Genomic DNA, 18532 nt, shown 5'->3' on the forward strand with positions numbered 1-18532 from the left:
GTCTCTCGCTCGTAGATAGAGCCTTTCGTCACCAGTAGCTATTGACAACAAAAAATATTCCCTAAATATAAACGGAAAAAAAAAAGAATATCAAAAATAGTGATTTATCAAACTGTTCTTGTTGTTGATGTCTCGAACGCCAGTACTTCACTAGCACGTACAATGTACAAACGTATGTGAATAGAGAGAGAGAGAGAGAGATACGGGAAAATGAAGCATGATTTTTTGCCCTTACCAGAGAGAGAGAGAGAGAGTAGAGCAAAACTCTGATCATCTATGCATTACCAAGGCCAGCAGCATGTGGGGGAGCAGGTGTGGAAATCCCACAAGAGTCTGTGATTCATAAAGGCTAATCAACCTTTCGAAGTAGTGGTTCGATATGAACCTATTTATGAAACGATGTTTCGAACTCGACAAAATTACCCTTACAAAAACCAGTGCTTCGAAACGGGCAAACTCACTCTGAAAAAACTGTGTGATCCGAACCGTTACTGACACACTTGTAATTGAATTGGACCAACACACTCTCAAATTAGACCGACGCACACTTAAGACAGTGGTTTATATAGGGTGAACAGCCGCCTGCGTTGTTCATCTTGCAATAAAGATTGGCTCTTTGGTATTCGCCATAGAAAACGGAGAAAGCTTCGCGAAGAAAGACTCAATCATTTCCTTACTTTATATTCCAGATTATTGAACATACTTCACTATGATATAATGCGTTAACGAAAAATTTACATAGTGCACTATCGTAATTAGAAAATCCTACATCCACTCACACCATCAGAGTAAATAACTTTGGCTTCAAGAGCGAGATTAAAACATGCTTCACTGATGGTTGGGTTCAAGTTATGTCTACTTAATGACGAAAAGAAGGAGTTCTCTCACCTCAGAACGAGCCGAGGTGAGGCAGGGAGTACTGGCACCTCATCACATATTCATGCCCAGATGTGCCAGGCGTTAGTATGGCACGAGATAAGAGAGTCGAAATGAAGTTTGCGTGCTTGGACTTACGAGAGAGAGAGAGGAGAGAGAGAGAGAGAGAGAGAGAGAGAGAGAGAGAGAGAGAGGAGAGAGAGAGAGAGAGACGCATGTCTGTGGACTGAAAGCTATTATCCCTCTCACAGTGTGGGTGAAGCAGATGGAAAAGACATGTACCAGGACCATAGGAGTGATATACGACAGCCACTGAAGTGCTGGTTGGCTTGGCTGGCTTGCAGCCTTCTCTAACCCTCCCTCACTAACTGGTAATACACCGCTCACAACGGTGATAAAGATATTTCGATTCCTTAATGGCCATGAAGCCACGAGGGTTAATTGAATGGTTGATTACCTGGACCAATTTGGTATACACCACAACGCCGAGAGTTGATCAGCTCCAGTGGATGCGTTTATTCCATTTTCTGTTCAACGTCATTTTCGCTTACACATATTCGATATTTTTGCCATTGGGCATTTCCCATTTACATTGTGGAGTGCTGCTTAGGTCCTTTTGGCAGCATCGTTGAGGCTAGGTTAGGTTATGTGGTTAAAGTTGATAAGTTAGGTTGATTCAATGATTAGGTTGAGTTGGTTGGTGGGTATCCTACCTCGCATGGTCGGTTGTCAGACGTACGATACCATCTGCCTATCTTAATGTTGCCACCTCGGATTGGCTAGTTTGTTTATTAGTGTATACACGTATTGTGTGTGTGTGTGTGTGTGTGTGTGTGTGTGTGTGTGTGAACCATATGAATTATAGTGTAACCAAAACAGTTAATGAACCATTCATTGGCTTATTTACTCATTAGGTGAAATACATTTACGTAATCATAAACGCTTGTGGTATGCTGTGGGTTGATCTGGGATTCAGTGTATGTCATTTACTGTATAGGGGTTTATGAAGGTTTAGTAATAGTTCTATTGTCAGCATAAGACTCCCTATACAATAGTTAGATTATATAGAAAATCTCCAAATTTCTCGCTATGTCGCTAGAACGCCATAAATGGAATTCGCTAAATTTAACGGCAAAGTCGCTAAATGGGCGGTACTGTCTGGCGGTACTAGGCACTGCCAGACGTGTTTGTCACCATAGGACACATTTATTACTTTGTTCCACTTTAACTGCGACATATTGGTGGCCCTATTTAGGCCTCGGTGATAGATGTTGTTGATGTAACTGACTGATTAGCTAGGTCGTTAGAGGAGCGAGGTTAGCTTCGTGTATTTTCCTGTTATGTCACAGTTGCCTGTAAGGCCAGGATATATTTCACCGCTAACTGTAGCTCTTGTATTTGTGTCGCTACTCAAATGTCCGCACATCTACTTCCACTTCTTCCTGTATGTCAAACTGTCATTTTTTTTATGTAGTGATTTATCACTATGCTTTTATTTCGTTTTCCTATCCATTTTTTATCTCAATTTTATTACATGATCTTTTATTTTATTTTTCTGTTTAACAGCAACTTTTCTCTTCTTACGCCTGGCAGCAGCACATTTATTTACACACCAGGCAACGATAGTTTACCTTCTCTTACTCAGAGAAAGATTAACCAATATAGTTCTTTATATATGTCTGGTGGTGTACAAACATATCATAAACCATGGTAAGGAAAGCCAACGCTTAAAGTAATCATAAAAATTGCCTGGATTTGGTAATACCATCACTTCGTATCGGCATAAAGTTACGCGTCTTAACTAACTTTCCCCCGCCTAAGATGCTTCATTCGAACCGCTTTGCTTCGTTCATGTGTTTCACCTGGAACTCATTAGCTCAATTCGAAGCATTGCGCTTCAGTGAATCAGTTGTCATATTTTTCAGGACAGTAGAGAATGACGGACGGAATCTCTTTCAAGTCTCCAGAGTTTTGACGTTTTTCTCTTGTGTTGAAAACACTCGTGAGTGCTAGCAAGTCAAGTGAGTGTTGATCTAGGTGTTACTGACAGCAACACATGGTGTGCGTGGCCTGAACTGTTGTGTGTGGAATAGTTTTGCCCATCACCCAGCACGTAAGGTAAGCTGCCAAATGGCGCTATATTAACAATGGATCTACTCGAATTTTGACGACGTATTTAAACATGAAATACTTTATTTAGCTGTCGAATAACATTACATGGATAGTGAAAATAGTTTATTATGATATTTTTGAGGATATCTCATGGAAATTAGAGCTCAGTTGAAATAGAGTGGCAGTGAAATGATTGGTGGATTTGGCAGCGACAAGTGTTAAAAGGTCAAAAGGTAAACATTGCAGATCATATCCAAAATTATGGTGTCCAGTGATCTTGACGTATTCTAATTTACCGTAGGGAAAACTTATATAAAGTGATCTATATGAATTAAGGTGATTATCAAGGACTGATAGTGAATATTCTAATAAAGTAAGGTTAAAAGTAGGATAGGATTTTTTTATTAAATCGTTTTTCTAGTTAATTCCATAAATATTTAAGACAATATGTTGATATGCAAGGCTTCTTATCCCTTCTTACTTCCTCCGTAGGGAGCGTGCGGGACTGTGTTCCAGTGTTTCCCTGCTACATAACGGTCCCTTGCTACATTACAGCTGTGTGAGGAACGTAGATGTAGACTCCTTCCCAAGGGATAAAGGTAAGAGCTGTTTTACCTTCATTTAATTATGTGAATATTCCATATTTCTCCCGACTGTAAAGGTAAGGATGATGATGAAGAGATTTTAAATTTTTGTAAAGTCTATCCTGAACACGTTCGATGAAGGTGAGGGAATCGTGTTATATACCCCTTGAGCACGACGCTGGTACGAGGACCGGTCGTGCACGACGCTGGTACGAGGACCGGTCGAGCACGACGCTGGTACGAGGACCGGTCGTGCACGACGCTGGTACGAGGACCGGTCGTGCACGACGCTGGTACGAGGACCGGTCGTGCACGACGCTGGTACGACAGGTCGTACACGACGCTGGTACGAGGACCGGTCGTGCACGACGCTGGTACGAGGACCGGTCGAGCACGACGCTGGTACGAGGACTGGTCGTGCACGACGCTGGTACGAGGACCGGTCGTGCACGACGCTGGTACGAGGACCGGTCGTGCACGACGCTGGTACGACAGGTCGTACACGACGCTGGTACGAGGACCGGTCGTGCACGACGCTGGTACGAGGACCGGTCGTGCACGACGCTGGTACGACCTTTGAGCACGACGAATGTACCCCGTTTGAGTACGATGGTACACATAGTGACTATAGATTATTACTATTGCTATACTGCCATAGTAACTATATTGTCAAGGTAGTTGTATTGTCAATCGGGAGTAGTTTGACCATTAAACACAACAGATATTACGACCCTATTGTATGGTAACCTGACCTTTAACCTCTAGGGTGAGGTGAAAGGCTAAGAGGTCAATACCCATCGGTTATACCACTATGCTCAATGGTCGAACGGTCTACTGTAGGATAATACTATTATGTTGAAGAGGCGTCGTTCCATCGCACTCTAGGACTAGCGCGTCGTGCTCAAGGGCAACACGAAGGTCGTGAACAGGTATTTGCGTCGTCACTCTAACCATAATGGCTAAGTTAATTAGTATTTACGTACAGCTTTTCTGAATGGAGGGTCATGAATTCGAAAGGCACAGACACAGGAATATATATATATATATATATATATATATATATATATATATATATATATATATATATATATATATATGCTTTATATAATATTTCTCTTAGTTTTGTTATTTGATTCGACTTGGGGAAATAATTTTGTAGTTTAGTTAGTTATTTTCTCCTCGTCATTGTTTATTTGTTTATCAAGGTACCAACTTGTGTTCTTTGTATATATATATTCTTTAAATTCCAACCGGAAAAACGGGGCTGTCATACCATTTTCTTGCAGCTTGTGTCTTTTTCGTGTGTGGGATTTTCGTTCAGGAATTATACCTCCGTCTCATCTTTCTTCCTTCAGGTCGTACACGTTTGAAATGTTTTATTCATTTATCCTCTAAGACTTGGAGTGACATCAGGTGTAGAATTTGAATGGAACCTTGTAGTATGATATTACACCACTACCACACCTTAGCTGGACCCCCTTTGTGAAAGGATACTGCTCTGTAGGAGGGGTGGGGGTGTTTCCTCCTCCTGCAGCGCCAAGGAAGTCAGTCATGTCCACCGGCCGAAACCGCAGGTCAAGAAGTGTTGATAAGTGTGTTTGTATTGTAAGGTAAAGTACTTGGCAGTTGACTTGTGAGTGTTTGATGTCTCTACTGTGTGAAAATCACTTTATCAACGGCATTAAAGAGTTTGGCCTTACCCTTGGGCAATAGATAGGAAACATTTTTGATTTTTCTCTTAGAAAGACGTGGGTAACAGGACTCGATATGTAGTTACTATTATCTGGTTCTTACAAACGTTGTCAGTCGTAATCATTGCACCTTGAGCGTACCTGAATGACTCCCATTTGATTCCTTGATGCATAAAAAACTCTTTGGTCAGTCATCTGGTGGGGGAATATTCCCAGAACTTTACCAAATACCCGAACGTCGAAGACCAGGAACTTTATTCAGAGGCAGTATATTACGAGGGATCAATCGAGGAGACATTACCTCAAGGAGAAGACACTGTGGATATCATGTCTTGCATGTAGGGGAGCGAGGGGAATATTCTGTGTATAAATACTTCGAAAATTCTGTTTTGATTTATCCTCCCGGGCTGGCCTAGGAGGTTGGCCTATTAACCTGCCCTAAAAAAAACTCTGCTTGAGAATAGTGATCTTACTCGCGAGTAAGGCCTCGTAACCAGTCTCGTAACCTACGACCTCTCCCCCCCAAAGTTATATTCATTTTAAGACGTTAGGGAGGGAAATGGCCTCCTTCTCTCTCTCTCTCTCTCTCTCTCTCTCTCTCTCTCTCTCTCTCTCTCTCTCTCTCTCTCTCCTCCTCCACAACTTTTGGGGTAATACGCCGCGTCGCAGTGTTTAGGGAAACGCCCTCTTTAAGGAGGCACTAAAAGGGGGAGAGCCACGCATACACATAAGGGAGGAAAAATGACACTGTTAGCCTCACGTGTGCTCCAGTGTCACATGAGCCTTTACAGTTGTTCCGTTTGGCTGTTATGGAGGGCCCCCCCCCCTTTTGCAGTAGCGTCTTTAAGCTGTTTGTTTATAATGGTCGTATGGAAGTTAGTACGAGTGTTTGGAGGAAGGGGAACCCCCAGGCTCGTGTGTTTATACCGTCACACAGTTCTTGTTCCATGTCCTCTGTTGTTATGTGTATCACTGTTTTCTTCGCAAAGATGCCGTTATTTCGATGGAAAGTTTTTGGGGATGTCTTCTGTAAAAGTATAGCGGCTGGGGATATCTGTGTGTGTTGTAAAACGTGTGTGTGTGTGTGTAGGTGTGTGTGTGTGTCTTGTAAATGGGTGATCACTCGTTTACAGGACATTGTCAAGAGTCGTACAGTCGTGCTCTAGGGTCGTACCGTCGTCCTCAAGGATCGTACCGTAACGTCGCGCTCAGGGATCGTACCGTCGTGCTGAAGGATCCTACCGTCGTGTTCAAGGATCTCACCGTCGTGCTCAAGGGTCGTACCGTCATCCTCAAGGATCGTACCGTCGTGCTGAAGGATCCTACCGTCGTGTTCAAGGATCGCACCGTCGTGCTCAAGGGTAGTTCCGTCGTGCTGAAGGATCGTACCGTCGTGTTCAAGGATCGCACCGTCGTGCTCAAGGATCGTACCGTTGTCCTTAAGAGATTAGAAGACACTTCCCATCTAATCTTCGTTGAAGCTTTGAATGAAATTAATCTTCAGTTAACCCCTCGACATCTGAGGACAGTGAGGAATTGCAGGATACCTCTCCCTCCTCCTCATCATGGAAGGATTCGTACCATTCCCTTCTCGCTGCCTTAACCAAACTCCCAAGACCAAATCCAATTACCATGCTACCTGTTTATGCTCTCACAGGGAACACACACACACACACACACACACACACAAGATGCTCTCGCCATCATAATTGGAATCTCCTCCCCCGCTTTGAAGTTCGAGTCTTTGAATTCGAAACCTTTTGTGCAAAAAAAAAGAAAAAAAAAAAGATAGCATCTCAGGAGGCCTAACTGAACCAGTGTTTATCGAACACCTTTTTTTTTGTTTGTGTTCGTTTATAAATCATGTATGGTAGGATCATTGCTCTGTGTGGTCGACGGATTAGTGTGGTCACACATTGTGTTGACGGCAGTGTCTGTAAAATGGTCCCTTGTTGACAGGAGAAGGCTATGTTTACATACCGTTATTGTAAACGTATAAACAACGTAAATACGGAAGGCAAGTGTTTGCTGCAGTATTTGTAAAATATAGTATACTGTCCATCGTGTTTACAGCGTCTGTAAACGGGAGAAGTACGTGAGCGCTTTTACAATTTGATTTGTTCGTGAAAGAATAACTGCGTGAACAGTAAGTATATATATATATATATATATATATATATATATATATATATATATATATATATATATAGCTTACAAGTGTTTGTAAACTGTATACCATTTAAACGAATATTTAATGATTGCAAGATAGAGGACAGAAACTGGGAATAAGGATAAATAAATAAGAAGTTTGTATCGAGCTGTTACATGATATCCGCCTCTCTCAAAGTCTCCACAAAGATCTCAATTATAAGCAAAAATTCCGACCTTCAGAAAATGTTGAAACAAACGCCATTCTCTTTCCCTTTACCCTTTATCCTCCTCCCTCCTTCCTCCCTCCCTCCCTCCCACCACCTCCTCCTCAAACCCATTAAGAAGGGCTTTAAAGAGTAGCAAAGGAAAGTAATTATGGAGTTCTGAGAACACAGGCAGCGGGTGTGTCTCTCCCTAGACCTCCGAGGCCCCTGTGGGTAAGGGAGAGAGGGAGGGAGGAAGCCAGGCAGGGAGCCAGACAGGGAGCCAGACAGCTTGTCCAATATCACAAGAGGCTGAGCTGCTACTGTGCCGGGCTTTCTGATCTTCATGTCTCACACGAGGTGGAGAGGCTGTCAACCAAGTGAGTGAGAGTATGTGTGTGTGTGGAGGGGGAGAGAGTTGTTCCTCTCTCTCTCTCTCTCTCTCTCTCTCTCTCTCTCTCTCTCTCTCTCTCTCTCTCTCTCTCTCTCTCTGGCGTTCTCGTCCTCACGATCGCTCGTGGAGGAACCTGTCCCATTTTAAGATGAAGGGGAGAATATCGAAACCCTAATAAGATTCGACCATTGAGTTGTCTTCGTGTGTTTACTTTGGCTGCTGCTGGCCCGCCCCCCGTGCCGTCCGTCTCTCTCTCTCTCTCTCTCTCTCTCTCTCTCTCTCTCTCTCTCTCTCTCTCTCTCTCTCTCTCTCTCTCCTACCATATCTAATGACGCGTGGGGTAACACGGGTCGTCGTCACTCGCTCCTGCACTACGACTCTATCATAGTCTTGGGAATGTCCCTCTTCCAGGTCGGGTATGCGAACGTCCACGGTAAAGACACACTCTTATAAGAGGTGGACCACAAGGGGGGTCAGAGGAGGTTTGAGGGAGAGGGAGGGGGTGGTCAGAAAATCTCCCATGGTCCTAAGTGTGTCCCCAAGACGGACGGACGGACCCTTTCCTACCAACAGTTGTTGTTGTTATTGTTGTTGTTGACTGATGTATTTTACGGCGTTCGTTCAGTTCCTTCATGACAATATATACTTTTTTTTTATGTTGGTACATCACGTGTGTAGCTAACCTAACCAATTAACCTGCTTGTATTTTTGAACTGAGTCGTGTAGTTGATATGCCCACCTGATGAAAGAGAGAGAGGAAAAGAGGATGATGGTCCTTGAATTTCTAAGTTGTGTGTCAGTGTTTCTGTTGGTAACGGTCTATCCACATCCAAACCCAGCTGTTCATCCTCCCCCAGGGTGTTGGTCGAGTAAATGGATACCTGACAGAGAATGTGATGTGTACATACTCTCTTCTGGGAAGTCTATATAAGGAGGTATGATGGACGAAGGGTTGTCAAGTATGATGGACGAAGGGTTGTCAAGTATGATGGACGAAGAGTTGTCAAGTATGATGGACGAAGGGTTGTCAAGTATGATGGACGAAGGGTTGTCAAGTATGATGGACGAAGGGTTGTCGAGTATGGTGGACGAAGTGTTGTCAAGTATGATGGACGAAGTGTTGTCAAGTATGATGGACGAAGGGTTGTCAAGTATGGTGGACGAAGTGTTGTCAAGTATGATGGACGAAGTGTTGTCAAGTATGATGGACGAAGTGTTGTCGAGTATGGTGGACGAAGTGTTGTCAAGTATGATGGACGAAGTGTTGTCAAGTATGGTGGACGAAGTGTTGTCGAGTATGATGGACGAAGTTTTGTCAAGTATGGTGGACGAAGTGTTGTCAAGGTAATGCTCTTTGACTATCAGCCTTATCTTTGACTGTCAGCTTTATCTCTGAGCTCGACGGTACAGGCATGGAGGACATAGTTACGATACCTTGAGACTAACGTTACGACCCGTGGGCGCGACGGTACGTGCCTGAGAGTGCTTGGGGGAAGAGGCCTGTGTACTGAGATACCAGAAGAGATGAGGATGAAGCATGGTACGAGGGATGGAAACAGTAATGTCAACATGTCCCTTTTCTTCATAGAGAGATTCCCGCTTTCATTTGAGTATTTCTGAATATTTCCTAATCTTTTCTCCCTTCCAGTGAGGAGAAGTCTGGTGTTCAAAGGTAAATCTAATTACCACATTTTCAAAGTTTCGTATTCGTGAGGAAATTTCGTTTTCTCTCCCATTAAGCTCCCTATCCCCCCAAAGCATTTTCAGGAGTGTAGTAGATATGTAGGTACAACTCGCGCCATCCCCCGTCACTGACAGACGATATACTCCTTTCCCTCCCCGTCCCTGACCTTAGAGGGTAGGTGTTGAAACGATAATTTTACATCTGAAAGTATTCCGTAATCCACGGTTATGATGTAGGTCTAAAAAACGTTGGTATGGATATAGTGAGAAAGGAACACACATGCTTCAGGGCACTGAAACACACACACACACACACACATACAAACGTGCACACACGCACTTCATTATGTATTCACTATCTCCTTCCCCTTCATTATCGACACTATCTCTTCCCTCAAACTCCCTCTATACGATCTACTCCCTTATACCCACTCTACGCCATCTTCTCCCTCACATTCCCTCTACACCATCTCTTTCACGCTCCTTCTATACCGTCTCCTCCTGCTCACTCCCTCTCATACTGTTCGTGTTGCTGTCTACAGACAGGACTCCCTCTAGATGACAGATTCAGACACTGTCCACGTAATAATCGAGCTGTTCAGACTAACTGTTCTTAGCAGTGAACAGCAGACAGGAACTCACATGGAAGCTGGGAGAACACATCCTGGATAGACAGCATGGTCTCAAGGATGATAAAGATTGGTAGCACAGAAGCAGGGAGGATATTGCATCGTGTTAGAGAGAATATGGTTGAGTGGCACAGAGCCAGGGAGGGGTTTTGCTTGGCACCATTGAATGTATTGTGTTTGTGGCACAGAAGGCAGAGAGGCATAACTAGGCACTAAGGAAGATATAACCTGGTGGCACAGAAACAGGGAGATTATTAGTACATTCAAGGGTTATGGCAGCAGGGAGAAAAATTACGTTCAGGGAGAACGATGTGGAGTGCCAGGGAGAACATAGAATAAAACAGTACAACTCCAAGAGACGTGTCAGGATATAACAGTGAGAATATAATATGGAAGTATAACAGTTTAGGGAGTAAATCACCTAAAGAAAAAAAGGGAGAATAAAGTCTACAATCGTGGGAGAAGATGAAGTGCCCATTTATTCCCTGGGAAAATACATGGTTCAACATCACAAAATCAGGGGGAGTATCAGCCCATAATAGGGAGAATATGTTTAGTTATTACCGGGAGAGGAGAAGGAGGAGGAGGAGTATTTCTTAACAGTGAGGGCGATTATAGTCTGGCAATAGAGGATTAGGGAGAAAATTGCCTCTCAACAAGATTAGTTTATCAGTACAGCGCAGTGATGCTCACAACAACAGGGAGAAAATGCACAACTATACAGTCACTAGTAACTAGGCAATACAGACACTAGTAACCAGGCAATACAGACACCAGTAACCAGGCAATACAGACACTAGTAACCAGGCAATACAGACACCAGTAACCAGGCAATACAGACACCAGTAACCAGGCAATACAGACACTAGTAACCAGGCAATACAGACACCAGTAACCAGGCAATACAGACACCAGTAACCAGGCAATACAGACACTAGTAACCAGGCAATACAGTCACTAGTAACCAGGCAATACAGACACTAGTAACCAGGCAATACAGACACCAGTAACCAGGCAATACAGACACTAGTAACCAGGCAATACAGTCACTAGTAACCAGGCAATACAGACACCAGTAACCAGGCAATACAGACACTAGTAACCAGGCAATACAGACACCAGTAACCAGGCAATACAGACACCAGTAACCAGGCAATACAGACACCAGTAACCAGGCAATACAGACACTAGTAACCAGGCAATACAGACACTAGTAACCAGGCAATACAGACACTAGTAACCAGGCAATACAGACACCAGTAACCAGGCAATACAGACACTAGTAACCAGGCAATACAGACACCAGTAACCAGGCAATACAGACACCAGTAACCAGGCAATACAGACACTAGTAACCAGGCAATACAGACACTAGTAACCAGGCAATACAGACACTAGTAACCAGGCAATACAGACACCAGTAACCAGGCAATACAGTCACTAGTAACCAGGCAATACAGACACTAGTAACCAGGCAATACAGACACCAGTAACCAGGCAATACAGACACCAGTAACCAGGCAATACAGTCACTAGTAACTAGGCAATACAGACACTAGTAACCAGGCAATACAGACACCAGTAACCAGGCAATACAGTCACTAGTAACCAGGCAATACAGACACTAGTAACCAGGCAATACAGACACCAGTAACCAGGCAATACAGACACCAGTAACCAGGCAATACAGACACTAGTAACCAGGCAATACAGACACTAGTAACCAGGCAATACAGACACTAGTAACACAGAAAAGCTACTGGAGTTCATACGTCAGAGATGAAGATGTAAGTACAAACTTGCCATTCAAGACGATACTAGTCCTTATAGTACAGAGATAACTTGTACTGTAGTACAAGTGGTCCTTCCTGACAGCGTCCTACACCTTCAGTCTTACGGGGGAAATCTTATCCTTCATCCTTCACGCGAGGGAATCCTATCCAAAGGGCGTTTCAAAGAACATCTCTTAGCTTCAGGAAGCAAGTTTAAATTCCTAGTGAGACTCAGGGTACAACACATACCAGCAGGAGTGAGGTAGATGGGCTTGTTCATCCTTGGTAATGGACGCTGGGGAGAAGGTTCGCTGGGCAAGATGGGCGTCCAGAGATTGTAGCCTGGCTGCGATCAATACAGAGACTTAACATCGCATCTGACGCCGTAAATAATGGGGGCCATAACTCGAGGCTTGAGTGTGTCTTTTATCAACGAGGTGGGAGGATGGAATATGCTGAGTGTGTTTGGGGTGGGAGAGGAGACGGGGGTTCGGCCAGACCAGCTGTGCTGGCGTCATTTGGGTCATCTGTTACACATGGGAACAAATACATGTTCCTCCTACCCTTCCTGGTGGATACAGAAGGCGTGTGTTCCCAGGATGGAAAGTGCAGCGGATTGGTTACCGAAGGGATTTCGTTTTCTGTGTAAAACATTTTTTTTTTTGTGTGTGTTTGATGAAGGTTGTCATTTATATTTGGTAAGTAATACAGAAGAAATGCCGATCAGCCTTGTTCAGTGAGGGCTGGTGTGTGTGTTTGTGTGTGTGTTTGTGTGTGTGTGTGTGTGGAGGTTTAGGGAGGGAGTTTCATTCGTTCGTGTCCAGTTTTCAAATAGAGAGCAAAACATGTTGAATAATATATGAGTATGACTGGAGAATAACAGGTCAGCGAGGTGTAGCCTTGCCCTGCACAAGGGCAGGGATGTGGCCTTGCCCTGTACAAGGGCAGGGGTGTAGCCTTGCCCTTTACAAGGGCAGGGGTGTGGCCTTGCCCTGTACAAGGGCAGGGGTGTGGCCTTGCCCTGAACGAGACCTTGTAGCTGCTACAGTCGATATGTCTTTTGTTTTACTGCCGGTTCATGTGTCCATGTTCTACCAGGCTGTTACACTCCTCCTCCCACCTCATCCTCCTCCTCCTTCCCCCTCTCCTCCCTCTTTCTCCTCCTCCTCCCCCTCTCCTCCCTCTTTCTCCTCCTCCTCCATTCCTCTTCTAAGATTTTTCCAGGATATATATTATATATATACGCCTCAGCCTCCCGGTCGCTTCTATATCCCTTGGAATCCTTGTATTTTGTACCATAAGACTTTTATTCTTTTCCTTATTCTTTTCCTAGTATCTTTTTTTTTTCAGTTTCCCTCTTTATCAAATATATATTCTATACGGATTTCTTTTTCCAGTACACTGGTAGTACATCTGTGGAAGTCTCCGCTTGAGGGCCAGTGTTCCTTTGAGTGTCGCACTTCAGCGTCAAGTGGCGGTGGCGACCCGCATTGGGTCGGGGAAAGAGGGATCGATGTAGGTCGTTATACTGCAGCAATCTGCCGGAATGTCATCCTTACGGCTATTCTCTTTCTGTAGCATTTTTTCTCTCCGCCAAACAGAATCGTGTCTTTCTCTCTCTTTTTTTTTTCTCTCTCTCTCTCTCTCTCTCTCTCTCTCTCTCTCTCTCTCTCTCTCTCTCTCTCTCTCTCTCTCTCACTCACACACACACAACGTATCTAAAGCAAGAACAGCTCACCTTAGGTTCTGTAACAAGTGCTCCTTTACCAGTAGCAACCTCCTCCTCCTCCTCTTCCTTGGCAACTCTCCTCCTCCTTGACACCTCAAGGTGCTCCTCGATCTACCCTCAGACACACCAGCGACCCTGGAAACTTTAGGAAAATACCAACAACTTATGAAGGAGAGACAGAAGGGAGGAGGGAAAAATATAAGTGAAAAGTTATATTCTTTTTTTCTTACAGTAATTATAATTTACCATGAAGTGTTGTCTCCTGGGTTCTCCACCAGCTTGTGCCTCTGTGTGTGTGTGTGTGTGTGTGTGTGTGTGTGTGTCCCGCCCACATTGACTCTGCATATTTCCAGGGGACGAAGTATTTATTCAGACCGGGAACGAGTCACGAAGTTCAACAAACTTTTATGGACGAAATGAAGAGGTGCGTCATGGAGGGAGGAGGGAAAAGGGTATGTGGCATGTGGTTATGGGGAAACCTATGATGGATGGGGGATTATAGAAGTGGTTGTGAGGGTTAAGAGGTGCATTTGATATATGTAAGTGTTTGTGTGTGTGTGATTTTGCTTCTCTGTCTCTGTGACTTGTCATAATTTCTTGATATATGTATGTGTTTGTGTATGTGTGATTTTGCTTCTCTGTCTCTGTGACTTGTAAGTAATTTCTCATTTTTTTTTCATCGGATCATCGATCACTTGAGACAGTTGGTATGATAAACGATTGGATATGACACTTTGCAAACATGAATTAGTTAAAGTCTATATTTAAAAAAAAAGAAAGAAAGAAAAAAAAAGCGCTACCGTGTCTGTTGATAAGTCGAGGGAATTGGCAGAAGCATGATGACTAACCCCCACCACATAACGTAGCTGGCAACAGTTTATCCATTTTCTTACGAGGATTAGAAATTTGTTGACTGCTGGAGTGATATGTTTTCGGAAAGAAAATGTTGCCGTCGAGCGGGAGAGTTGTCCCGGCAATACGGGATGCTTTCAAGTAGGAGATACGGTGGGGGTGAATGGTTATACCACTGAACGATGCCATTCCGCCGTTCTTTCGCAGACAAGAGCCCTGAAGGCGCGGATCTGCTATTATTCCAAAAAGAAGAAACATCTTTGCTTTCATTTATCCACAAGATATAGAAAGAAAATATGATAAACATCAGAATATCTTGACCCCCTCGACCCTGGAACTTCGCTTAAGCCAGAATCGGTGAAAACCCTGCTCATTATAGACTGCCTTTTTGCAACACAACCCAAGCATAAGACTGTACGGCAGAGTCCATTAAGACACATCCTTAGACCCATTACCCGTACGTGAAATGTATCTTTAGAAAAAAGCAAGTAGGAAGTAAAATTTTCTTTTCAATCTCTTTTTTTCCCTCGCCCTACCGAACCTACAGAGGCGCAAGTGGCGAATTCTGGGTACAACCCTAAGATTTTTTTTTTCCTTTTTTTTAGGGGGGCGGGGGGGGAGTATCTCGTGAGACGATGGTCATTCATGCCAAGAGGTCTTTGATGTCGTTGTGTGTGTGTGTGTGTGTGTGTGTGTGTGTGTGTGTGTATAAGACCTTGTTGCCTAGCGCGGACGTGACCTGGGGTTAAGGAAAGGGTGGGAGGGGTGTGAGAAGAAGGGGGAGGGGGTTGAACATTCTCTAGAGTGTCATCAGGAACCAGCGTTGTGGAAAGGAGTGGACATTCCCCAGCAGCAGGCGGGGACAGCCGTGGCTTCCTTCTTCCTTTCATATATCGCTAGGTGTGTGTGTGTGTGTGTGTGTGTGTGTGTGTGTGTTCTTGTGGTGTCTAATTAGATATTTTGAGATTCTTGTACACACACACACACACACACACACACACACCTCTGTGGTGTAGTGGCTAGTGTTATAATGAGTCAGTGCGAACTCGCGCGCGGGGTCGTACCCGCATGGGTTCGAACCTCGGACGCGGAGGTGGGTCCACATCCAACCTAGGTATTCATCCTCCAATCGGGGCTGGTCGATGAATGGGTACCTGGTGTGTGTGTGTGTGTGTACACACAAACACATATTAGTAAACACATGGTATAATGTTAAGAGACGGGGCAACGTCGATTTGAATTCTTTCTCTCCTTAACCCACAAGGGACAAAAAAAACACAAAAATTTCGTGTGGTCTTCGAAACAAACAAACAAACAAAAAAAGAAATAATCGGAAAGGAAATTGAGAAAGAGGAGAAGCTATCTGAGAGACAATACGAATTCGAGGGGAAAAAAAAAAATAATTTGCGTTACAAATCTCAAGACTTCTGTACGACAATGAAAGAAAAAGAAGAGATGAATGAATAATTTGCATCAGACACTGTCTGACGTACGAGTATGGCAAAGAAACTAGATTTTGAGCCAGAAGGAATCCTTCGATGGTTATGTATTGCCTTAGTGGGAGAAAACGGGAATCACCAGAAAATATATTTACAAAAGGAATCACTGATTCCAGTACGTTTTCTTTTCGTTTTCTTTTTGTTAGTATACGATGTTCTTTTTTATGGGTGTTTAGTCAAGTTTTTGCTTACGATACAGTCGTAATGTTACGACCATTCGTTAAGATGAAGGCTTCTGGTTCTTGTGGTTTAATAAACCAGTCTTGTTTTTTCTTTTTTTTTGATGGTTTCTAGCGCTTGTGGTTTTCTAAACTAATCTACTAAGAAACCGATGGTGGTCTTATATATTTTTCCCTCTCAGGAGAGTATGTAAATTATTCATTCGTTAATTGTAGACTAACGAAAGAGAGCAAACGGTACGGACTTGCCCGTGTTATGCAAAATCTTCGCTCACCATTATTGCGTTGAAATCATCCCATATTCCTCCATTAAAACCTTGGCGTCTCTCTTTGAACCCGTGCCAGCAGCACTTCGCCAAAGCAGTAGTTTTCCTACGCGTTTCAGCTCAAAGGAGGCTGTCCGGGGACTGAGAACTTTAATTAAAATGTAAATAGATGTTATACACTACTGCTGTGATGGCATGTCCTCCCGAACATCTGCCACTCTCAGGGGGCCTCGTCATCCCGTGGCAGTAGAAGCGTTAAGTGACATCATTAGCCATCTGACGCTACTGTCGAAAGCAAAACTGACGATTTCCTCTTTTGGCGTACGCGACTCCAGCAGATTTTACATGTAACGCTCTCCGGGGTACCAGCCCTTCTCCTCGTCCTCCTCTTCTTCCTCCTCCTCGTCATTCTCCTCGTCCTCCTCCTCGTCCTCCTCCACCTCCTCCTCTTTCTCTTCCTTTTCCTCCTCTCTTCCTTCGTTCTGGCTTTCATCATTGATTGCTTTATACCTTTTTTCGGAGACGAGGGTCTCACGGCTGACGGCGGACTGACTACACTACCGACTACACTACCAGACAGAAGAGCAGCAGTAATTCCTTCTTGAAGGACCGTACGCCATAAATCCTTCGAGAGAGGCTTCAGGGTCCTATCCGGAGAACCCACTTTGTGCCGTCCAGAAGGAGATCCGTCTTCAAAGGCTTCATCCCGAAGGGCTTCAGGGCTTCTGCAGCAGCAGCAGGAGGAGGAGGAGGAGGAGTGGCAGTGTGTGTGTGTGTGTGTGTGTGTGTGTGTAGACGCCGACGTTGAACGATCCACAACACCCCAACACCCACACTCCCAAACGCTTTGTCAGAATGAGGTAGTCTTCCTCTTCCACGCATCACGTCTCCTCGCTCAGATATAGTCCTTCCACGTCCGTCCTCTCCCACCTGTACTGACCACAAATGTTGCAAGAAACATTTAAGTACACAGGCAATTTACCTTCGCAGCGCCAGCCCACTTCCACTCGTACATAAAGTCCCCTACCTATCCCATTACACTCACAGGCCTCCCCGTCCACCACCGATCCCCCATCCATTTGCACCCACCCATACACGCGCAGTTTCCTACCCATGCCATTGCCCTCACAGCCAATCCCCATTACTTCCCCTGCCTTCGTCCAGCCTCCCCGGCACGAGGAACGAGGCCCAGTGAGCCACAAGATGCCCACTACTCGACGATATTTGTAATAAAGTTAGGTCTGGGTTGGTCTCCAGGGAGGAGCTTATTGGCGGTGCGTCTCTGTGTTTGGATGATTACCACCAGGAGGCGGGTGGGGCCAGGAGGCAATATTGTGACCTCCCTAGAGAGGGTTCCTGATTGTGTGTGTGTGTGTGTGTGTGTGTGTGTGTGTGTGTGTGTGTGGAAGGGGGAAGGATCCTAGGATGCTGGCAACTGTCCTGTTCCTTCTGTTTTTCTGGCAACTGTACTGTTCCTTCTGTTGTTACCTTCCATGTTCTACCTTCATCCAGCCCCTTCATCCTTTTTGTCTGGCTCTGTCTCCAGAGGAAGGAGACATACTTGGTCGTCTCCCTCCCTATATTGCCAACTACCTTCGCTCTAACTGTGGTAAAATGGAGATGAGTTTGACCTGACCCCGTGAGGGTCAAGTCCAACGCATGGCTTGTGAAGATCAGGCCAGAGGGTCTAATCAAGACCAGGATGTAGTGAAAATGGCCTTTGATTTGACAGCTAAAGGTCAGGTCAAAGATCAGGCGATTCGAGGGTAGGGTAGATAGGAGAGTATAATGAAAATGGCCTTAGACCTGACCTGTGAAAACCCAATTCAAAGGGCAGTGGTTTCGAGCCATCACATGATGCGTCCTTTGATGGTGAGGTGAAGATATGATTGTTCGTGGGTGAGGCTGTGTT

The 18532-nt window shown here is 44.6% G+C and overlaps 1 long non-coding RNA gene across 1 annotated transcript in view; it reads left to right on the top strand.

Moving 5' to 3' along the window:
• The first annotated feature begins 2813 nt into the window (after positions 1 to 2813).
• The window catches only part of LOC139764015 (uncharacterized), a 112570-nt gene continuing 96851 nt past the window's right edge, over positions 2814 to 18532 (top strand). The window contains exons 1-2 of the long non-coding RNA XR_011716296.1: positions 2814 to 2994; positions 3481 to 3587. This is a non-coding gene — a long non-coding RNA (uncharacterized lncRNA). The remainder of the gene's footprint in view (positions 2995 to 3480; positions 3588 to 18532) is intronic.

The sequence above is a fragment of the Panulirus ornatus genome, chromosome 48 (genome assembly GCF_036320965.1).
Source record: "Panulirus ornatus isolate Po-2019 chromosome 48, ASM3632096v1, whole genome shotgun sequence".
Taxonomy (NCBI): Eukaryota; Metazoa; Arthropoda; class Malacostraca; order Decapoda; family Palinuridae; genus Panulirus; species Panulirus ornatus.